This window comes from Eulemur rufifrons, chromosome 6 (assembly GCF_041146395.1).
Source record: "Eulemur rufifrons isolate Redbay chromosome 6, OSU_ERuf_1, whole genome shotgun sequence".
NCBI lineage: Eukaryota > Metazoa > Chordata > Mammalia > Primates > Lemuridae > Eulemur > Eulemur rufifrons.
Window position 1 is genome coordinate 45,519,267 of NC_090988.1, and position 5,796 is coordinate 45,525,062.

The following is a 5,796-nucleotide window of genomic DNA, read 5'->3' on the forward strand; positions in this document are numbered from 1 at the left end:
AGAGATATATAGAAGTATGACTGGTGGACAAGGGAGAAAAGGCATTCTTGGCAGAATGAACAGCTCATGCAAAGGCATGGAAGTGTGAAACAGTATAATGACTTCAGTGTTTCATTGTACACTAATGAGCACAAGAGTTACATTTTGTGGTATAGCTCTTTCAATCAGCAGTGCCCACTCCTGCAGTTTGTAGTTCCAAGCCCCATTCATTCATTTAGTAAATATTTATTGAGCCCCTCCTATATGGTGAACTCCATTCTAGGGGCTGCCCTTAAAAGCCTAGTGGGAGGAAACAGGCAATCAAAAAATAATACGATGATAAGGGTTATGTAAATAGGTAGGCACCACCACATAGAATATCACTAGATCACTTCTGGAAATATTTAGGATTAGTTTGACTACACATAACAGAAAAATGCAATATAATAGAAGCACAATATACAGTTTATTGCTCATGTTAAAGAAATCTTTTTTTTTTTTTTTTTTTTTTTATGAGACAGAGTCTTGCTCTGTTGCCCAGGCTGGAGTGCGGGGGCACAATCATAGCTCACTGCAGCCTTGAACTCCTGGGCTCAAGCTATCCTCCCACCTTAGCTTCCCAAGAAGCTGGGACTACAGGTGTGCACCACCAAGCCCGGCTAATTTTTTATTTTTTGTAGAGATGAAGTCTTGCTACATTGCCCAGCCTGGTCTACAACTCCTGGCCTCAGGAGATATTCCTACCTTGGCCTCCCAAAGCACTGTGAGCCACTACACTCAGTCAAGAAGTCTTGAGATAGGCAATTATGGCAAGTTATCAAGTTATCAGAGATCTAGGCCCCTTCTAACTCTCTTTTTCACCATCTTTAGGGTGTGGCTTTCATCCTCATGTTCCAAGATAGATGCTCAAACTCCAGGAATCATATCATCATCTAGACAGCAGGATGGAGGAATAGAAAAGGGCAGACCCTCTTTCTTTAAAAGAAATATAAGAATTACATATTATTTGTACTTACTTGTAGCCCTACCTAGTTACAAGGGAAAATTGAAAAATAGGTTTCTTTCTTTGTTTTAAAGCTGGGTAGCAATGGGCTCAGCTAAAAATGAGCATTGTTTCCAAAGAAGGGAAAAATTAATATTAGGAAGTATAGTAGTCAAGATCCCAACAGGAAACAGTTGGTACATTCAAAATTAAGGAAGATTTATTTCCAAAGGGACAATTAAAAGGATGTGGATCATTGTCATACAATGTTTAATAAACTTAGTATAATAACTTGGGGCCAGTAGTGGCTGATGTTGTTACTAACCCAAGACCCAAAAGGACAAGGGGAGTGAAGGGTTTCAGAACCCAGGAGGAGAGAAAGATGTGTTGATTTGGTTGCCTGAGGGTCTGTGACCTTGGTTGAGGGACTCATACAGCCAGGAGTGGCTCTGCAGGGAGGAAGCCAAGGGAATAAATACCCTGACCTCCTTGCTTGCTCTCCCTCTACTTTCTGGCTGGGGCTTTCATTTATCTAAACTAACTGGAACCAGAAGGCACTGAAGCCCTGGGCATGGGGTGGAGGAAAAGAATGAAAAGTGGATCTGGAGGACAAACGGGAAATATCCAGGATAAGAAGCAAGGCATAATCTCAGACACAGGGACAGGTCTGAAAACACCAGACTCCCCCTTTCCATCTTGCGTTTTGCCTCTAGTCTTATTTCTCTCTCACAAATCTTCCTCTGTACTCCTTCTTTCATGATCCTATGCCTTCTCCCTGGCTGTTCCTAACTGTGCTATTTTGACTCTTCCTGATTTGGGTTCTACCTTTCCAACAGGCTGGTCCACTTCACTGGATCACTTCCAACCTCCTGGTCTAGCACTAACCCCTCCCTTACTCAGAAATTATCCTCATGGGATGTGCTCCCACTTCAATATACTTCTATCCTGGGAACGGGATAGTCCAAACTTCATAGAAATTCACAAAATCTTAAGTACAGAGAGTTCATGAATAATGATGAAAATTTACCTTAAGGATCAGCACTCTTCAAACATGGATGATTTCAGAATTTTAGTTACACTTTTTGCATTTACCATTTTATTACTAATCTGCTATTAATTGTAGTGTCCTGCGGGTCTCCTTTGGTATAGTTTAATTCCAAGTGTTAGCTAATACTTTAAAAAATCATAAATACTTCCTCAGGCTTAATCATTGTCTTGATGTTCCCTGCTGAAGATACTGATGATGAATTCAATAAATAAACTGTGGGAACAGGGCAGTCAACCAGGCACAATATCTGATTATCAGATAAACATCAATGCATATGGGGCAACTACAAATCCTAGAAGAAAAAGAGAAAAATGTTAGATATTAAGGAAGTATCAAGCATTTCTGAGAGTTTCCTCTTTTGTGGTTGGTTTTTGTGAACTGTCAGTAGCTACAACTTCTACCACCAAAATTATTCATTTTCCCCTGAAACAATAAAATGATTTAAAAATTTTTAACAAATCCTAAGATAATTATTCTATTTCTATAGAGAAACCACCATCAAAACTTCAATATTTATGTACATAGACCAGAATTAATAAGATTAGTTTTCATACAGTCCTGACCACTTTATACGTGACTTCAGGCAAGTTACTTCAACTCCTAAACCTCAATTTCCTCATCTGTAAATTAGGGATAAAACATCTACCTCAGTGAAGGTTGTAAGGATTAACTGAAATAAAGTTTGTAAAACTGTTATCATGATGCTTAACATTTAGTAGGCACTCAAGAAATGTCTGTTTTTTTTCCCCATCCTTCATGAAAATATCATTTGATGTAAAAATCTGTACTTAACAACACATCCACTTCCTATCAGGTCTAGATATATAGACTTTGGGGTCCTAGAAAAAATTATTGGTAAACAATATTTTTAAGTTAAAAATTTCCCCCAGACTTTCCTTCTATTTACTAGCATAGTACTTGAAAGATAATAGATGTTCAAGAAGTTTTTGATGAATGAATAAATGCATACATGGACAATTAATGGAATTCTCTCTTCTTTGAAGCTCTATATTATATTATTTGTGTTTCTCTCTTTTTATTTAATAAACTTTAGTTTTTTAAAGCAGTTTTAGGTTCGTAGAAAATTGAGCAGAAGGTACAGAGATTTCCCATATACTCCCAGCCTCCACACATGCACAGCCTCCCCCATTATCAAAATCCTTCACCAGAGTAATACATTTGTTACAACTGATGAACCTACATCATAATCATGCAAACTCCACAGGATAAACTAGGGTTTACTCTTGGTGTTGTACAGTTTATGAGTTTAGACAAATATAAAATGACATGTATCCACCAATACCACTATAGTACCATACAAAATAGTTTCACTGCCCTAAAAATTCTCTGTGCTCTGCCTATGTATCCCACACTCCCCCCAACCCCCGGCAACCACTGATCTTTTTACTGTTTCTATAGTTTTGCCTTTTCCAGAATGTCATATGGTTGGAATCACACAGTATGTAGTCTTTTCAGACTGGCTTCTTTCACTTCGTAACATGAATGTAAGTTTCTTCAATGTCTTCTCGTGGCTTTTGATGGCTCATTTCTTTTAGTGTTGAATCATATTTCGCTGTCTGGATGTACCACAGTTTATTTATTCATGCACCTGCTGAAGAACATCTTGGTTACTTCCAAGTTTTGGCAATTATGAACAAAGCTGCTATAAACATTGATGTGTAGGTTTTTTTGTGGACATAAGTTTTCAACTCCTTTGGGTTGAAATATGAAGGAGTTTGATTGCTGGATTGTAGAGTATGTTTAGTTTTATAAGAAACTGCCAAATCATATTCCAAAGTGACTGTGCCATTTTGCATTCCCATCAGCAAAGAATGAGAATACCTGTTAGTCCACATTCTTGCCAGAATTTGGTGTTTTCAGTGTTCTGGGTTTTGGCCATTCTAATAAGTGTATAGTGGAATCTCATTATTGTTTTGATTTGCATTTCCCTGATAAAGTATGATTGGAGCATCTTTTCATATGTATTGGGTTTTTTGGACACATATTGTTTTACATCTTATTTTTTGTATTTTTGTATTAAATACTTGCCTTATCCTTGCTAGGAATTTCACCCTATAACCTCCTCCTACATAAGGATACTTCAATCTATTTCCTTTTTTTTTCTTTTTCTTTAACTTCCAAAGGTTGAAGACTTCAATCTATTATGTAATGTTAGAAAGCATTTGTCCAAATTTTTCCAGGAGAGTTTCAATTTCATTCTTTGCCATAAAAGTAACAATACTTATTTTTCTACTACTATAAAACTTTTCACATACATTCCCAAATGAAATAGTGGTAATAGTAGTAATATTAGAAAACTGTATCAGGTATGTCTCAATTTTTTATTCAGATGGCTTCCATAGGTATATTGGGCCAAAGTATCTGAAAAGAAGGTAAAAAATTCAAATGACAATAAACAAATAAGGAGTGTAAAGCTAGATTACCTTATACAGCAAGGTAACTCATCAGTAACCTGACATTTTGCAATCAACTTATATTGATGATACACTCCATAGGTGCTTTACACAATGTGGCTACATGTTAACCATGGTCTTCTCTAGAGCACTGGTTCACCTGGCATACTGATTAAAATGCAGATCTCTGGGCTTGCCCCAGATATTTTGATGCAGTTGGTTTAGAATAAAACCTTGGAATATATATTTTAAAAGAGTATCCCAAATATAAAGAACTTCTCTTTGGTAACTTTTTTTTTTTTTTTTTTTTGAGACAGAGTCTCACTCTGTTGCCCAGGCTAGAGTGAGTGCCGTGGCGTCAGCCTAGCTCACAGCAACCTCAAACTCCTGAGCTCAAGCGATCCTTCTGTCTCAGCCTCCCGAGTAGCTGGGACTACAGGCATGAACCACCATGCCCGGCTAATTTTTTTTCTATATATATTTTTAGCTGTCCATATAATTTCTTTCTATTTTTAGTAGAGATGGGGTCTCGCTCTTGCTCAGGCTGGTCTCGAACTCCTGAGTTCAAACGATCCGCCCACCTCGGCCTCCCAGAGTGCTAGGATTATAGGCGTGAGCCACCATGCCCGGCCTTTTTTTTTTTTTTTTTTTTTTGAGACAGAGTCTCACTCTGTTGCCCGGGCTAGAGTGCCGTGGCATCGGCCTAGCTCACAGCAACCTCAAACTCCTGGGCTTAAGCAATCCTGTCTCAGCCTCCCGAGTAGCTGGGACTACAGGCATGCACCACCATGCCCGGCTAATTTTTTGTATATATATATTTTAGTTGGCCAGATAATTTCTTTCTATTTTTTTAGTAGAGACGGGGTCTCGCTCTTGCTCAGGCTTGTCTCGAACTCCTGACCTTGAGCGATCCTCCCGCCTCGGCCTCCCAGAGTGCTAGGATTACAGGCGTGAGCCACCGCGCCCGGCCCTCTTTGGTAACTTTTAAAAATTATTTTGCATTATAGCTTTCTTTTGTTTTCTAATTTTCTATATTGACCATGTATGGTATTTTTTTTTTTTGAAAAGGAAAAGAAAAACCAATATGTTATTTTTATTAAAAATAAATCTTCCAAACTATGTTCTGGAAGAATAGTTTTTGCCTATGTTCTAGCATAGAGTTTGGAGGTTTAATTGACTTATTCCCTTAGGTGCTGGAGCAAATTTAGAGCTACCTCTTAAGAATAATCTGTAGGCCTGTTTGGGTTTTGATCTATACCCTTCCAGATTAATCTTAACCAATTGACAGGTTTGACATTATTTTTTGAAAACTACAAACCAAGATCAAGACTCAAGCCCCAATGGGTCATTCCACTATTAACCTACAAGCATTA